The sequence below is a fragment of the Hypanus sabinus genome (genome assembly GCF_030144855.1).
Source record: "Hypanus sabinus isolate sHypSab1 chromosome 24 unlocalized genomic scaffold, sHypSab1.hap1 SUPER_24_unloc_2, whole genome shotgun sequence".
Lineage (NCBI taxonomy): Eukaryota > Metazoa > Chordata > Chondrichthyes > Myliobatiformes > Dasyatidae > Hypanus > Hypanus sabinus.
In genome coordinates, this window is record NW_026778933.1 from 1,247,770 (window position 1) to 1,266,620 (window position 18,851).

Sequence of the window (18,851 nt, forward strand, 5' to 3'; positions counted from 1 at the left end):
ACTCCCGGGGAGAGACTCCCCGCACACTGTCCCATTCACTCCCGGGGAGAGACTCCCCACACACTTTCCCATTCACTACCGGGGACAGACTCCCCACACACTGTCCCATTCACTCCCGGGGTGACACACCCCTCACACTGTCCCATTCACTCCCGGGGTCACACACCGCACACACTGTCCCATTCACACCCGGGGAGAGACTCCCCACACACTGTCCCATTCACTCCCGGGGTGACACTCCCCTCACACAGTCCCATTCACTCCCGGGGTGACACTCCCCTCACACTGTCCCATTCACTCCCGGACAGATACTCCCCACACAATGTCCCATTCACTCCCGGGGTGACACCCCCCTCACACTGTCCCATTCACTCCCGGGGAGAGACTCCCCGACGCTGACAGATTCACAGCCAGGGAGAGACTCCCCACACACTGTCCCATTCCCTCCCGGGGAGAGACTCCCCACACAATGTCCCATTCACTCCCGGAGAGATACTCCCCTCACACTGTCCCATTCACTCCCGGGGAGAGACTCCCCGACGCTGTCCAATTCACTCCCGGGGAGAGACTCCCCACACACTGTCCCATTCACTCCCGGGGTGACACTCCCCACACAATGTCCCATTCACTCCCGGGGTGACACTCCCCTCACACTGTCCCATTCACTCCCGGGGAGAGTCTCCCCACACACTGTCCCATTCACTCCCGGGGTGACACACCCCTCACACTGTCCCATTCACTCCCGGGGAGAGACTCCCCTCACACTGTCCCATTCACTCCCGGGGTGACACTCCCCTCACACTGTCCCGTTCACTCCCGGGGTGACACACCCCTCACACTGTCCCATTGACTCCCGGGGAGAGACTCCCCACTATCTGTCCCATTCACTCACGGGTAGAGACTCCCCACACACTGTCCCATTCACTCCCGGGGAGAGACTCCCCGCACACTGTCCCATTCACTCCCGGGGAGAGACTCCCCACACACTTTCCCATTCACTCCCGGGGACAGACTCCCCACACACTGTCCCATTCACTCTCGGGGTGACACACCCCTCACACTGTCCCATTCACTCCCGGGGTCACACACCGCACACACTGTCCCATTTACTCCCGGGGAGAGACTCCCCACACACTGTCCCATTCACTCCCGGGGTGACACTCCCCTCACACAGTCCCATTCACTCCCGGGGTGACACTCCCCTCACACTGTCCCATTCACTCCCGGAGAGATACTCCCCACACAATGTCCCATTCACTCCTGGGGTGACACCCCCCTCACACTGTCCCATTCACTCCCGGGGAGAGACTCCCCGACGCTGACAGATTCACACCCAGGGAGAGACTCCCCACACACTGTCCCATTCCCTCCCGGGGAGAGACTCCCCACACAATGTCCCATTCACTCCCGGGGAGAGACTCCCCTCACACTGTCCCATTCACTCCCGGGGAGAGACTCCCCGACGCTGTCCAATTCACTCCCGGGGAGAGACTCCCCACACACTGTCCCATTCACTCCCGGGGTGACACTCCCCACACAATGTCCCATTCACTCCCGGGGTGACACTCCCCTCACACTGTCCCATTCACTCCCGGGGAGAGTCTCCCCACACACTGTCCCATTCACTCCCGGGGTGACACTCCCCTCACACTGTCCCATTCACTCCCGGGGAGAGAGTCCCCACACACTGTCCCATTCACTCCCGGGGAGAGACTCCCCTCACACTGTCCCATTCACTCCCGGGGTGACAGTCCCCTCACACTGTCCCATTCACTCCCGGGGCGAGACTCCCCTCACACTGTCCCATTCACTCCCGGGGTGACACACCCCTCACACTGTCCCATTCACTCCCGGGGAGAGACTCCCCTCACACTGTCCCATTCACTCCCGGGGTGACACTCCCCTCACACTGTCCCGTTCACTCCCGGGGTGACACACCCCTCACACTGTCCCATTGACTCCCGGGGAGAGACTCCCCACTATCTGTCCCATTCACTCACGGGTAGAGACTCCCCACACACTGTCCCATTCACTCCCGGGGAGAGACTCCCCGCACACTGTCCCATTCACTCCCGGGGAGAGACTCCCCACACACTTTCCCATTCACTCCCGGGGTCACACACCGCACACACTGTCCCATTCACTCCCGGGGAGAGAGTCCCCACACACTGTCCCATTCACTCCCGGGGAGAGACTCCCCTCACACTGTCCCATTCGCTCCCGGGGAGAGACTCCCCTCACACTGTCCCATTCACTCCCGGGGAGAGACTCCCCTCACACTGTCCCATTCACTCCCGGGGTGACAGTCCCCTCACACTGTCCCATTCACTCCCGGGGCGAGACTCCCCTCACACAGTCCCATTCACTCACGGGTAGAGAGTCCCCTCACACTGTCCCATTCACTCCCGGGGTGACACACCCCTCACACTGTCCCATTCACTCCCGGGGAGAGACTCCCCTCACACTGTCCCATTCACTCCCGGGGTGACACTCTCCTCACACTGTCCCGTTCACTCCCGGGGTGACACACCCCTCACACTGTCCCATTGACTCCCGGGGAGAGACTGCCCACTATCTGTCCCATTCACTCACGGGTAGAGACTCCCCACACACTGTCCCATTCACTCCCGGGGAGAGACTCCCCGCACACTGTCCCATTCACTCCCGGGGAGAGACTCCCCACACACTTTCCCATTCACTCCTGGGGACAGACTCCCCACACACTGTCCCATTCACTCCCGGGGTGACACACCCCTCACACTGTCCCATTCACTCCCGGGGTCACACACCGCACACACTGTCCCATTCACTCCCGGGGTCACACACCGCACACACTGTCCCATTCACACCCGGGGAGAGACTCCCCACACACTGTCCCATTCACTCCCGGGGTGACACTCCCCTCACACAGTCCCATTCACTCCCGGGGTGACACTCCCCTCACACTGTCCCATTCACTCCCGGACAGATACTCCCCACACAATGTCCCATTCACTCCCAGGGTGACACCCCCCTCACACTGTCCCATTCACTCCCGGGGAGAGACTCTCCGACGCTGACAGATTCACACCCAGGGAGAGACTCCCCACACACTGTCCCATTCCCTCCCGGGGAGAGACTCCCCACACAATGTCCCATTCACTCCCGGAGAGATACTCCCCTCACACTGTCCCATTCACTCCCGGGGTCACACACCGCACACACTGTCCCATTCACTCCCGGGGAGAGACTCCCCACACACTGTCCCATTCACTCCCGGGGAGAGACTGCCCTCACACTGTCCCATTCATTCCCGGGGTGACACTCCCCTCACACTGTCCGATTCACTCCCGGGGAGAGACTCCCCACACACTGTCCCATTCACTCCCGGGGTGACACTCCCCACACACTGTCCCATTCACTCCCGGGGTGACACTCCCCACACACTGTCCCATTCACTCCCGGGGAGAGACTCCCCTCACACTGTCCCATTCACTCCCGGGGTGACAGTCCCCTCACACTGTCCCATTGAATCCCGGGGAGAGACTCCCCACAAACTGTCCCATTCACTCACGGGTAGAGACTCCCCATACACTGTCCCATTCACTCCCGGGGAGAGACTCCCCGCACACTGTCCCATTCACTCCCGGGGAGAGACTCCCCACACACTTTCCCATTCACTCCCGGGGACAGACTCCCCACACACTGTCCCATTCACTCCCGGGGTGACACACCCCTCACACTGTCCCATTCACTCCCGGGGTCACACACCGCACACACTGTCCCATTCACTCCCGGGGAGAGACTCCCCACACACTGTCCCATTCACTCCCGGGGTGACACTCCCCTCAGACTGTCCCATTCACTCCCGGGGAGAGACTCCCCTCACACTGTCCCAGACTCCCCACACACTGTCCCATTCACTCCCGCGGTGACAGTGCCCTCACACTGTCCCAGACTCACCACACACTGTCCCATTCACTCCCGGGGTGACACACCCCTCACACTGTTCCATTCACTCCCGGGGTCACACACCGCACACACTGTCCCATTCACTCCCGGGGAGAGACTGCCCTCACACTGTCCCATTCATTCCCGGGGTGACACTCCCCTCAGACTGTCCGATTCACTCCCGGGGAGAGACTCCCCACACACTGTCCCATTCACTCCCGGGGTGACACTCCCCACACACTGTCCCATTCACTCCCGGGGTGACACTCCCCTCACACTGTCCAATTCACTCCCGGGGAGAGACTCCACTCACACTGTCCCATTCACTCCCGGGGTGACACACCCCTCACACTGTCCCATTCACTCCCGGGGAGAGACTCCCCACACACTGTCCCATTCACTCCCGGGGTGACACTCCCCTCACACAGTCCCATTCACTCCCGGGGTGACACTCCCCTCACACAGTCCCATTCACTCCCGGGGTGACACTCCCCTCACACTGTCCCATTCACTCCCGGGGTGACACTCCCCTCACACTGTCCCATTCACTCCCGGGGAGAGACTCCCCACACACTGTCCCATTCACTCCCGGGGTGACAGTCCCCACACAATGTCCCATTCACTCCCGGGGTGACACTCCCCTCACACTGTCCCATTCACTCCCGGGGAGAGTCTCCCCACACACTGTCCCATTCACTCCCGGGGTGACACTCCCCTCACACTGTCCCATTCACTCTCGGGGAGAGAGTCCCCACACACTGTCCCATTCACTCACGGGGAGAGACTCCCCTCACACTGTCCCATTCACACCCGGGGTGACAGTCCCCTCACACTGTCCCATTCACTCCCGGGGTGACAGTCCCCTCACACTGTACCATTCACTCCCGGGGAGAGACTCCCCACACACTGTCCCATTCACTCCTGGGGTGACACTGCCCTCACACTGTCCCAATCACTCCCGGGGAGAGACTCCCCACACACTGTCCCATTCACTCCCGGGGTGACACTCCCCACACAATGTCCCATTCACTCCCGGGGTGACACTCCCCTCACACTGTCCCATTCACTCCCGGGGAGAGTCTCCCCACACACTGTCCCATTCACTCCCGGGGTGACACTCCCCTCACACTGTCCCATTCACTCCCGGGGAGAGAGTCCCCACACACTGTCCCATTCACTCCCGGGGAGAGACTCCCCTCACACTGTCCCATTCACTCCCGGGGTGACAGTCCCCTCACACTGTCCCATTCACTCCCGGGGCGAGACTCCCCTCACACTGTCCCATTCACTCCCGGGGAGAGACTCCCCTCACACTGTCCCATTCACTCCCGGGGAGAGACTCCCCTCACACTGTCCCATTCACTCCCGGGGTGACACTCCCCTCACACTGTCCCGTTCACTCCCGGGGTGACACACCCCTCACACTGTCCCATTGACTCCCGGGGAGAGACTCCCCACTATCTGTCCCATTCACTCACGGGTAGAGACTCCCCACACACTGTCCCATTCACTCCCGGGGAGAGACTCCCCGCACACTGTCCCATTCACTCCCGGGGAGAGTCTCCCCACACACTGTCCCATTCACTCCCGGGGTGACACACCCCTCACACTGTCCCATTCACTCCCGGGGTCACACACCGCACACACTGTCCCATTCACTCCCGGGGAGAGACTCCCCACACACTGTCCCATTCACTCCCGGGGAGAGACTGCCCTCACACTGTCCCATTCATTCCCGGGGTGACACTCCCCTCACACTGTCCGAATCACTCCCGGGGAGAGACTCCCCACACACTGTCCCATTCACTCCCGGGGTGACACTCCCCACACACTGTCCCATTCACTCCCGGGGTGACACTCCCCTCACACTGTCCAATTCACTCCCGGGGAGAGACTCCACTCACACTGTCCCATTCACTCCCAGGGTGACACACCCCTCACACTGTCCCATTCACTCCCGGGGTGACACCCCCCTCACACTGTCCCATTCACTCCCGGGGAGAGACTCCCCGACGCTGACAGATTCACACCCAGGGAGAGACTCCCCACACACTGTCCCATTCCCTCCCGGGGAGAGACTCCCCACACAATGTCCCATTCACTCCCGGAGAGATACTCCCCTCACACTGTCCCATTCACTCCCGGGGAGAGACTCCCCGACGCTGTCCAATTCACTCCCGGGGAGAGACTCCCCGACGCTGTCCGATTCACTCCCGGGGAGAGAATCCCCACACACTGTCCCATTCCCTCCCGGGGTGACACACCCCTCACACTGTCCCATTCCCTCCCGGGGTGACACTCCCCTCACACTGTCCCATTCACTCCCGGGGAGAGACTCCCCACACACTGTCCCATTCACTCCCGGGGTGACACTCCCCACACAATGTCCCATTCTCTCCCGGGGTGACACTCCCCTCACACTGTCCCATTCACTCCCGGGGAGAGTCTCTCCACACACTGTCCCATTCACTCCCGGGGTGACACTCCCCTCACACTGTCCCATTCACTCCCGGGGAGAGAGTCCCCACACACTGTCCCATTCACTCCCGGGGAGAGACTCCCCTCACACTGTCCCATTCACTCCCGGGGAGAGACTCCCCTCACACTGTCCCATTCACTCCCGGGGTGACAGTCCCCTCACACTGTACCATTCACTCCCGGGGAGAGACTCCCCACACACTGTCCCATTCACTCCTGGGGTGACACTGCCCTCACACTGTCCCATTCACTCCCGGGGAGAGACTCCCCACACACTGTCCCATTCACTCCCGGGGTGACTCTCCCCACACAATGTCCCATTCACTCCCGGGGTGACACTCCCCTCACACTGTCCCATTCACTCCCGGGGTGACACTCCCCTCACACTGTCCCATTCACTCCCGGGGTGACACTCCCCTCACACAGTCCCATTCACTCCCGGGGAGAGAGTCCCCACACACTGTCCCATTCACTCCCGGGGAGAGACTCCCCTCACACTGTCCCATTCACTCCCGGGGTGACAGTCCCCTCACACTGTCCCATTCACTCCCGGGGCGAGACTCCCCTCACACTGTCCCATTCACTCCCGGGGTGACACACCCCTCACACTGTCCCATTCACTCCCGGGGAGAGACTCCCCTCACACTGTCCCATTCACTCCCGGGGTGACACTCCCCTCACACTGTCCCGTTCACTCCCGGGGTGACACACCCCTCACACTGTCCCATTGACTCCCGGGGAGAGACTCCCCACTATCTGTCCCATTCACTCACGGGTAGAGACTCCCCACACACTGTCCCATTCACTCCCGGGGAGAGACTCCCCGCACACTGTCCCATTCACTCCCGGGGAGAGACTCCCCACACACTTTCCCATTCACTCCCGGGGACAGACTCCCCACACACTGTCCCATTCACTCTCGGGGTGACACACCCCTCACACTGTCCCATTCACTCCCGGGGTCACACACCGCACACACTGTCCCATTTACTCCCGGGGAGAGACTCCCCACACACTGTCCCATTCACTCCCGGGGTGACACTCCCCTCACACAGTCCCATTCACTCCCGGGGTGACACTCCCCTCACACTGTCCCATTCACTCCCGGAGAGATACTCCCCACACAATGTCCCATTCACTCCTGGGGTGACACCCCCCTCACACTGTCCCATTCACTCCCGGGGAGAGACTCCCCGACGCTGACAGATTCACACCCAGGGAGAGACTCCCCACACACTGTCCCATTCCCTCCCGGGGAGAGACTCCCCACACAATGTCCCATTCACTCCCGGGGAGAGACTCCCCTCACACTGTCCCATTCACTCCCGGGGAGAGACTCCCCGACGCTGTCCAATTCACTCCCGGGGAGAGACTCCCCACACACTGTCCCATTCACTCCCGGGGTGACACTCCCCACACAATGTCCCATTCACTCCCGGGGTGACACTCCCCTCACACTGTCCCATTCACTCCCGGGGAGAGTCTCCCCACACACTGTCCCATTCACTCCCGGGGTGACACTCCCCTCACACTGTCCCATTCACTCCCGGGGAGAGAGTCCCCACACACTGTCCCATTCACTCCCGGGGAGAGACTCCCCTCACACTGTCCCATTCACTCCCGGGGTGACAGTCCCCTCACACTGTCCCATTCACTCCCGGGGCGAGACTCCCCTCACACTGTCCCATTCACTCCCGGGGTGACACACCCCTCACACTGTCCCATTCACTCCCGGGGAGAGACTCCCCTCACACTGTCCCATTCACTCCCGGGGTGACACTCCCCTCACACTGTCCCGTTCACTCCCGGGGTGACACACCCCTCACACTGTCCCATTGACTCCCGGGGAGAGACTCCCCACTATCTGTCCCATTCACTCACGGGTAGAGACTCCCCACACACTGTCCCATTCACTCCCGGGGAGAGACTCCCCGCACACTGTCCCATTCACTCCCGGGGAGAGACTCCCCACACACTTTCCCATTCACTCCCGGGGACAGACTCCCCACACACTGTCCCATTCACTCCCGGGGTGACACTCCCCCACACACTGTCCCATTCACTCCCGGGGAGAGACTCCCCTCACACTGTCCCATTCACTCCCGGGGTCACACACCGCACACACTGTCCCATTCACTCCCGGGGAGAGACTCCCCACACACTGTCCCATTCACTCCCGGGGTGACACTCCCCTCACACAGTCCCATTCACTCCCGGGGTGACACTCCCCTCACACTGTCCCATTCACTCCCGGAGAGATACTCCCCACACAATGTCCCATTCACTCCCGGGGTGACACCCCCCACACACTGTCCCATTCACTCCCGGGGTGACACTCCCCTCACACTGTCCAATTCACTCCCGGGGAGAGACTCCACTCACACTGTCCCATTCACTCCCGGGGTGACACACCCCTCACACTGTCCCATTCACTCCCGGGGAGAGACTCCCCACACACTGTCCCATTCACTCCCGGGGTGACACTCCCCTCACACAGTCCCATTCACTCCCGGGGTGACACTACCCTCACACAGTCCCATTCACTCCCGGGGTGACACTCCCCACACACTGTCCCATTCACTCCCGGGGAGAGACTCCCCGCACACTGTCCCATTCACTCCCGGGGTGACACTCCCCTCACACTGTCCCATTCACTCCCGGGGAGAGTCTCCCCTCACACTGTCCCATTCACTCTCGGGGAGAGACTCCCCACACACTGTCCCATTCACTCCCGGGGAGAGTCTCCCCTCACACTGTCCCATTCACTCCCGGGGTGACAGTCCCCTCACACTGTACCATTCACTCCCGGGGAGAGACTCCCCACACACTGTCTCATTCACTCCCGGGGTGACACTCCCCACACAATGTCCCATTCACTCCCGGGGAGAGACTCCCCTCACACTGTCCCATTCACTCCCGGGGAGAGACTCCCCTCACACTGTCCCATTCACTCCCGGGGTGACACTCCCCACACAATGTCCCATTCACTCCCGGGGAGAGACTCCCCTCACACTGTCCCATTCACTCCCGGGGTGACACTCCCCACACAATGTCCCATTCACTCCCGGGGTGACACTCCCCACACAATGTCCCATTCACTCCCGGGGTGACACTCCCCACACAATGTCCCATTCACTCCCGGGGTGACACTCCCCTCACACTGTCCCATTCACTCCCGGGGAGAGAGTCCCCACACACTGTCCCATTCACTCCCGGGGAGAGACTCCCCTCACACTGTCCCATTCACTCCCGGGGTGACACTCCCCTCACACTGTCCCATTCACTCCCGGGGAGAGACTCCCCTCACACTGTCCCATTCACTCCCGGGGTGACACTCCCTCTACATTATATATGTTTCTGTAACCAGGAAGTAGTAACGTTAACCTCCCATTGAATCGCAGATCCTGGCTATGTTAATCCAACTTCCCCAAACGATTTCGCCATGAATTCTTTCACGTCAGCCCCGTTTCCCCCCGCGCCCTGACCGGCTGGATGGAGAGCTTACCGGAACGTAATAACCAAAGCGGAGCTCCGTTCTCGGCGGCAGCCCGAGCCGCACAGGAAGTGGCCCCTATCCCAAACCCTTATCAGCCCTCTCCCGGAAGGTCCGCCTCCCGACCCCAGTAGGCCATCTATTGGTCCTGCGCTCAACGTCGGTCAGCGCCTTCATCCTCGTCTATTGGCCAGTCGGCGCCTTCCGTTAAGCAGCGGGAGTGGGAGGGGGAGTGGGCGGGAGCGGGAGGAAAAATGGTGACGGTTAGATTTGAAAATGGAGGAAGGGGGTGTTGTGGGGTTGGTGGTGGAGAGGACGAAGCAGGTAACAACGTGCTTTCCCCTTCTGGGCCCTGGAAGGGGTCAAATCCTTCATATTGTTGGGATTTAATGTACTGGGGTGATGATTTGCCACAGTAGCAGGGCTAAGGGAGCAAATTTTGTGTTGACCTTTGCCCCCTGCCAATTTGATCACTGTCTCAAGATACGAGTCACAGCCAGAATTGTGTATGATGCACCATCAATAACTCACACTGAGATGTAAGGCGAGATATCAGCTTTTATTGACTGGAAGAAGGTACAAGCAGTGAGTGACCACCATACTACATCCTGGAGACTGAGAGGCCGGGCTCAGGCCTTGATCGCCTTTACACAGGGGTCTGTGGGACGAGCCACAGGAGCAGTCGGCAGGGGGCGAGTCCAGACAGGTATATGTAGTTCACCACAGTGTACCAGACGGTCTTGAGTCTAGCTATGCCAACGGTTGGCACCAATGAGATGGTGTTTGTCCTCCTTTGTCGCAGAGGTTAATGACAAAATGGCTGCCTACTGGCATCCCTGAGTAGAGTTTAATTCTGTGTCTGACCCCAGGAGTGTGTGATGGGATGGTGTGGAGGGAGATTCACTCTGTCTGACCCCAGGAGTCTGTGACAGGATGCTGCAGGAGGATTTCGATGTGAATTTACCTCAGGAGTCTGTGACAGGACACTGCAGAAAGATTTAAATATGAATGTACAAGGCTTGCTCAGTGATTCTGCAGATGAGATGAGCTGAAGTGCTGTTAATGATGAAAAAGTTTATCATTGATCAGTTCGGGAAGTGGGCTGAGGAGTGGCAAGCACTTCAAAACTGATAAGTGTGAATGACGCATTTTGCAAAGATAAACCGGTGCTGTTTTGTACATCTGATATGAGCGTCAAGGAGCTTACCCTAGTTCCTGAAGAATGGCCTCATTCTTGCTTCCAAACAGCAAGATGAGAGCCTTGACCTCCAGGTATTAACATCACCAACGGGCAAACCATGTAAATGCCATGTCCAAAAACCTCACTAATGCCTCAACTTCCTCAGGAGGCGAAAGAAATTCAGCATATCCCCATCGACCCTCACCGATGCCCAACAGAAAGCATTTGATCCGGATGCATCACAGCTCGGTACGGCAACTGCTCCGCCCGGGACCGCAGGAAACCACAGAGAGTTGGGCCCAGGAGATGGTGAACATGAAACTGGTCACTCTTTGCACCACTGGTAGCTCAATGAGGACTGGTGTGTGCATTCCTGACTTCTCCTTTCTGAAGTAACACTCACAAAATGTTGGAGGAACTCAGCAAGTCAAGCAGCATCAGAGAAATTGATAAGTAGTTGATGTTCCAGGTCAAGATCCTTAATTAATCCTAAATTGGCTTGTTGGTCAAGGGGTATGATTCTTGCTTCAAGTGTGAGAGGTCCCAGGTTCAAATACTGGATGAGCCCTTATTGATGAACTGCCAGAGATAGTGGTGGATGTGTATTCAATTCTCAGCATTCAGTCCATAGCTGTTTATTCATTTCCATACATCTTCCTGACCTACTGAGTTCCTCCAGCATTTTCTGTGTATTGTTCTGGATTTTCAGTATTTGCAGAATCTTTTGTGTTGTGTTCCCTTCCCTAAATTTCACAATCATTTCCTTGGTTTTGCTGACAATGAGCTTTGCCCTCTGGCTGTATTCTCATCCTATGTGAGAGGAAAAAGCCTGCATGCATTCACCCTCATCATTTCATACAATTCTATAAGATCTCCCTTCATTCTCCAGGGAATAAAGTTAACCTTTCCCTGTAACTCAGGTCCTCAAGTCTTGGCAAGTCTTGTAAATTTTCTCTGTGGCTCAACACCTGTTAAATTTGATCAGAATCTGCCACGCAGAGTATACCACTGTGAGAGAGAAACAATGTACAAAGATGCAGATAAGGGGATGGTACAGGAAGCAATTTTCAACATGCCAAAAAGCTCTTTAAGTTGCCCTCTGCTTCCCTTCTCCAGCTCTCTGGGAAACATAATACTTACATCTAATTAAGCAAGAATTGGACCCAGAATCTCACAGCAATGAAACAGTCCCTTCAGTCCAACTGGACTATCCTGCTATAGATTCTCATCGAAGGTACTGCACGTGTCACTCTAAACCTTTCCAATCCATGTATCTGTTCAAGGACCTTTTAAATGTTGTTAATGTTCCTGCCTCAACCACTTACTCTGCCAACTCCTTCTATAGATGGACCACTGGGTGAAAAAGTTGCCGCTCGGGTCCCTATTAAATCTCCCTCCCTTCTCACCTTAGACCCATGATCTCTGGTTCTTGATTATTCAGCCATGCGGGAAAAGACCACTCAGTCACCCTACCTGTGCCCCTCGTGGTTTTATACGCCTCTGTAAGGTCACCCCTCAGTCTCCTACGCCCCAAGGAATAGAGTCCCAACCTGTCCAACCTCTCCATAACTCAATCCCTCAAGTCCCAGTAACATCCTCATAAATCTTCTTTGTGCCCAACACTGCTCAATGGCATCTTTCCGACAGCGGGGCGATCAGAACTGAACACAATGCTCCAACTGCGGCCTCCAACGTCTTGTACAACTGCAACATGACGTCCCAACTCCTGTACTCATTGCCCTGACTGATGAAGGTCAGCGTGGCAAATGCCTTTTTCACTGCCCTGTCTATCTGTAACTCCACTTTCAGGGAACCATATCCCTGTACCCCTGGGTCACACTGTTCTATGACACTCCCTAGGGTCCCTGTCTACCTGTGACTCCACTTTCAGGGAACCATGCCCCCCGTACCCCAGAGTCTACAACACTCCCCAGGGTCCCTGTTGTTCCCTGTGAAAATCTGACTCAGGTTTGTCTTCCTGAAACACAATACCTCACAGGAGGCAGAGGAGCAGCTGTGAATCAAGTCGATATACTGGGCAATGTTCTGTGGATCTGAATTAATACACCTTGGTTGTCACTGACGGTCCCCTCAAAGTCAACCAGAGACTTTCCCAACCAACCCTAGATGATCTGCCGGATGAGAGTCGTTCAAGTCTGGTGACCAAGAAAGTTACAAGAGGACCGAGTACGACCTCCGGAAAGCTATCTCATGGGCGTGGTGGCAATTCCAGACTAAACTTGATTCAATGAAGGATGCTGGACAGCTGTGGCAGGGCTTGAATGTGATCAGTTCTTATAACATTAAATCAAGCAACATAGGTTCACTTCCAGAGGAGCTCAATGGCTTCTATGTTCGCCTTGATCATCAAAACATGGAGGAGCCATGACAAACTCCCATGATCCTATGATTTCAGTCTCTGAAGCTGCTCTTGGAAGGGTGAACCCAAGGGAAGCACCTGGCCCAGACGGTGGACTGGGCTGAGCTCAGCAACTGGCTGGAGTGTTCACTGAGGTCTTTAACATCTCGCTTTGGCAATCTGAGGTACCCACCTGCTTCATGCAGGTTTCAACTGTACGGGTGCCTAAGAAGAATGCAGAGATCTGCTTCAATGAATAATGAATATTCCCTCCCCTCTGATGAAGTGCTTTGAGAGGTCAGTGAGGAACTTGGAAGCTTAAATTGAGAACAGATGTTATCAGGGAAAGGCACAGAAGAAACGTGGCAAATGTTCAGGGGATATTTGTGTGGAGTTCTGCGCAGGTACTTTCCAATGAGACAGGGAAAGGATGATAGGGTACAGGAACCGTGGTGTACAAAGGTGTATAAATCTAGTCAAGAAGAAAAGAAAAACATACAAAATGTTCAGAGCTAGGTAATGTTAGAGATCTAGAAGATTTTATGGCTAACAGGAAGGAGCTTAAAAAGGAAATTAGGAGAGCCAGAAGGGCCATGAGAAGGCTTTAGCAGGCAGGATTAAAGAAAACCCCAAGGCATTCTAAAACTATGTGACGAGCAAGAGGATGAGACATGAAAGAATAGGAACTATCAAGTGTGGCAGTGGGAAAGTGTGTATGGAGCCAGAGGAAATAGCAGAAGTACTTAATGAATACTTTACTTCAGTGTTCACTGTGCAAAAGGATCTTGGTGATTGTAGTGATGACTTGTAGCAGACTGAAAAGCTTGAGCATGTAGATATTAAGAAAGAGTATGTGCTGGAGCTTTTGGAAAGCATCAAGTTGAATCAGTTGCCAGGACTGGATGAGATGTACCCCAGGCTACTATGGGAGGTGAGGGAGGTGATTGCTGAGCCTCTGGCGATGATCTTTGCATCACCAATGGGGATGGGAGAGGTTCCAGAGGATTGGAGGGTTGCAGATGTTGTTCCATTATTCAATAAAGGGAGTAGAGATAGTTATAGACCAGTTAGTCTTACTTCAGTGGTTGGTAAATTGATGGAGAAGATCCTGAGAAGCAGGATTTATGAACATTTGGAGAGGTATAATATGATTAGGAATAGTCAGCATGGCTTTGTCAAGGGCAGGTCGTTCCTTGCGAGCCTGATTGAATTTTTTGAGGATGTGACTAAACACATTGATGAAGGAAGAGCAGTGGATGTAGTGTATATGGATTTCAGCAAGGCATTTGACAAGGTACCCCATGCAAGGCTTATTGAGAAAGTAAGGAGGCATGGGATCCAAGGGGACAATGCTCTGTGGATCCAGAACTGGCTTGCCCACAGAAGGCAAAGAGTGGTTGTAGATGGATCATATTCTGAATGGAGGTCGGTGACCAGTGGTGTGCCTCAGGGATCTGTTCTGGGATCCTTACTCTTCATGATTTTTATAAATGACTTGGATGAGGAAGTGGACGGATTGGTTAGTAAATTTGCTGAGGACACAAAGGTTGGGAGTGTTGTGGATCATGTGGAGGGCTGTCAGAGGTGACAACGGGACATTGATAGGAGCAAAACTGGGCTGAGAAGTGGCAGATGGAGTTCAACCCAGATAAATGTCAACCCAGATAAGATCATTTCTTCGGCAGTTTGAACGGGGTATGACAGCACAAGCACGTGAAGGTCAGCCTGTGAGACAGCAGGAGAGCTTAAAAAGTGAGCAGGTTAACGGAGCAGGCGACAGAGTAGTGGGAGTCAGAGTAGGAAGGATTTGGCTCAAGAGGCTTTGGTGAGCAGAGGCTGAGGACAAGCTTGCTCCCAGTCAGGTAAGGCCGGGTAAGCTCCTTTAATTAATCTAATTAGCTTAGGAGTAGGTAATGGAGGTAGCAGTTAGGGCAGTTGAGTGCTCCGTTTGCAGTATGTGGGAAGTCAGGGTGAGCACAATTGTCCCTGATGACTACACCTGCAAAAGGTGCATCCAGCTGCAGCTCCTGACAAAACGTGTTAGGGAACTGGAGCCAGAGCTGGATGAACTTCGGATCATTTATGAGGCAAAGGCAGAAATAGGCAGGAGTTTCAGGGAGATAGTCACCCCTAAAAGTCAGGAGACAGGATGCTGGGTGACTGTCAGGATAGGGAAGGGGAATAGACAGGAAGAGCGGAGCATCCCTGTGGCCAATCCTATCAAAAATAAGTGTACCGTTTTGGATACTATTGGTGGGGACGAACTACCAGGGACAAGATTCAGTGCTCACATCTCTGACACCAAGACTGGACCCTCAGCTCAGAAGGGAAGGAGGGAAAAGAGGAGAGCAGTAGTGATAGGGGATTTGATAGTTAGGGGGATAGGTTCTGAGGGACAGATCAAGAATCCCGAATGGTCTGTTGCCTCCCTGGTGCCAGGGTCTGCAATATCTCGGATCGAGTTCTCAGTATTCTCAAAAGGGAGGGTGAGCAGCCAGATGTCGGGGTCCATGTAGGGACTAGTGACGTGGATAGGAAGAAGGAGGAGGTCCTGCAAAGAGAATTTAGGGTTTTAGGTGCAAAGTTGATGGATAGGACCTCCAGGGTTGCAATCTCAGGATTGCTACCTGTGCCACGTGCTAGTGAGGCTAGAAATAGGAAGATAATGCAGCTAAATATGTGGCTAAGGAGTTGGTGCAGAAGGGAGGGCTTCATGTTTCTGGACAATTGGGCCTTGTTCCAGGGAAGGTGGGACCTGTTCCGACAGGACAGGTTGCACCTGAACTGCAGGGGGATTAATATCCTTGTGGGAAGGTTTGCTAGTGCTGCTCCGGGTGGTGGTGGGGGGGGGGCGGGTTTAAACAAGATTTGCAGGGGGAGGGGAACCAGAGTGTTAGAGCAGATAGTGAGGTGGAGGAGGATAAAGGACATGCAAGAGCTGCAAGTATAGAGCATGGAATAAAGCTAGATCTAACATATAAAGAGTCTTTGGGGAAAGAGAAGCAGAATAAAGGGTGTAAAAGTAGTAAGGTAGAAGGGCTAAAGTGCGTGTACTTCAATACAAGAAGCATCAGGAACAAGGATGATGAACTGAGAGCTTGGATACGTACATGGAATTGTGATGTAGTGGTCATTACAGAGACTTGGCTGGCACCAGGGCAGGAATGGTTTCTCAATATTCCTGGATTTCAGTGCTTTAAAAGGGATAGAGGGGGGGAAAGGGTGGCATTACTGGTCAGGGATACTATTACAGCTGCAGAAAGGGTGGGTAATGCAGCAGGACTCTTTTGAGTCAATATGGGTAGAAGTCAGGAACAGGAAGGGAGCAGTTTTCTCTATTGGGAGTATTCGATAGACCTCCTGGTAGCAGCAGAGATATCGAGGAGCAGATTGGGAAGCAGATTTTGGAAAGGTGCAAAAATAACAGGGTTGTTATCATGGATGACTTTAACTTCCCTAATATTGATTAGCACCTGATTAGTTCCAATGGTTTAGATGGGTAATACTACCGGATCTAGTATTAGGTAACAAACTAGGTCAGGTCACAGATCTCTCAGTGGGTGAGTATCTGGGGGACAGTGACCACCGCTCCCAGGCCTTAGGAAAACTTTTAATTGGGGAAGGGCAAATTAATGAGGCTATAAGGCTAGAACTTGCGAGTGTGAATCGGGATGATGCTTTTGCAAGGAAATGTCGTATGGACATGTGGTCAATGTTTAGGGATCTCTTGCGGGATGTTAGGGATATATTTGTCCCAGTGAGGAAGATAAAGAATGGTAGGGTGAAGGAACAAGTGAAGTAGAAAATCTAGTCAGGGAAGTTGATGACGGTGAGGACAATATGAGTGAGGTTGAAGTTCTGGAGCATGTTGATATTAAGGGAGAAGAGGTGTTGGAGTTGTTAAAATACATTAGGATGGAAAAGTCCCCGGGGCCTGACGGAATATTCCCCAGGCTGCTCCACGAGGCGAGGGAAGAGATTACTGAGCCTCTGGCTAGGATCTTTATGTCCTTGTTGTCCACGGGAATGGTACCAGTGGATTGGAGGGAGGCGAATATTGTTCCCTTGTTCAAAAAAGGTAGTAGGGATAGTCCAGGTAATTATAGACCAGTGAGCCTTACGTCTGTGGTGGGAAAGCTGTTGGAAAAGATTCTTAGAGATAGGATCTATGGGCATTTAGAGAATCATGGTCTGATCAGGGACAGTCAGCATGGCTTTGTGAAGGGAAGATCGTGTCTAACAAGCCTGTTAGAGTTCTTTGAGGAGGTGACCAGGCATATAAATGAGGGTAGTGCAGTGGATGTGATCTATATGGATTTTAGTAAGGCATTTAATAAGGTTCAACACCTAAGGTTCCAATAGGCTTATTCCGAAAGTCAGAAGGCATGGGATCCAGGGAAGTTTGGCCAGGTTGATTCAGAATTGGCTTGCCTGCAGAAAGCAGAGGGTCGTGGTGGAGGGAGTACATTCCGATTGGAGGGTTGTGACTAGTGGTGTCCCACAAGGATTGGTTCTTGGACTTTTACTTTTTGTGATTTTTATTAACGACCTGGACGTGGGGGTAGAAATGTTGGCAAATTTGCAGACGTCATAAAGGTTGGTAGAGTTGTAGATAGTGTAGAGGATTGTCAAAGATTGCAGAGAGACATAGATAGGATGCAGGAGTGGGCTGAGAATTGGCAGATGGCGTTCAACCCGGAGAAGTGTGAGGTGGTACACTTTGGAAGGACAAACTCCAAGGCAGAATACAAAGTAAATGGTAGGATACTTGGTAGTGTGGAGGAGCAGAGGGATCTGGGGGTACATGTCCACAGATCTCTGAAAGTTGCCTCACAGGTAGATAGGGTAGTTAAGAAAGTTTATGGGATGTTAGCTTTCATAAGTTGAGGGATAGAGTTTAAGAGTCACGAGGTAATGATGCAGCTCTATAAAACTCTGGTTAGGCCACACTTGGAGTACTGCGTCCAGTTCTGGTTGCCTCACTATAGGAAGGATGTGGAAGCATTGGAAAGGGTACAGAGGAGATTTACCAGGATGCTGCCTGGTTTAGAGAGTATAGATTATGATCAGAGATTAAGGGAGCTAGGGGTTTACTCTCTGGAGAGAAGGAGAATGAGAGGAGACATGATAGAGGTATACAAGATGTTAAGAGGAATAGATAGAGTGGACAGCCAGCACCTCTTCCCCAGGGCACCACTGCTCAATACAAGAGGACATGGCTTTAAGGTAAGGGGTGGGAAGTTCAAGGGGGATATTAGAGGAAGTGTTTTTACTCAGAGAGTGGTTGGTGCAAGGAATGCACTGCCTGAGTCAGTGGTGGAGGCAGATACACTAGTGAAATTTAAGAGACTAGTAGACAGGTATATGGAGGAGTTTAAGGTGGGGGGATACGATTTAAGGATCGACACAAC

At 54.5% G+C, this 18,851-nt stretch overlaps 1 protein-coding gene across 1 annotated transcript in view; it reads right to left on the reverse strand.

Moving 5' to 3' along the window:
* The window catches only part of mboat7 (membrane bound O-acyltransferase domain containing 7), a 57,966-nt gene extending 47,985 nt beyond the window's left edge, over positions 1–9,981 (reverse strand). Inside the window, exon 1 of the mRNA XM_059957569.1 lies at positions 9,914–9,981. The gene's annotated coding sequence lies outside the window, so the exon portion shown is untranslated. The remainder of the gene's footprint in view (positions 1–9,913) is intronic.
* Positions 9,982–18,851: the final 8,870 nt, after the last annotated feature.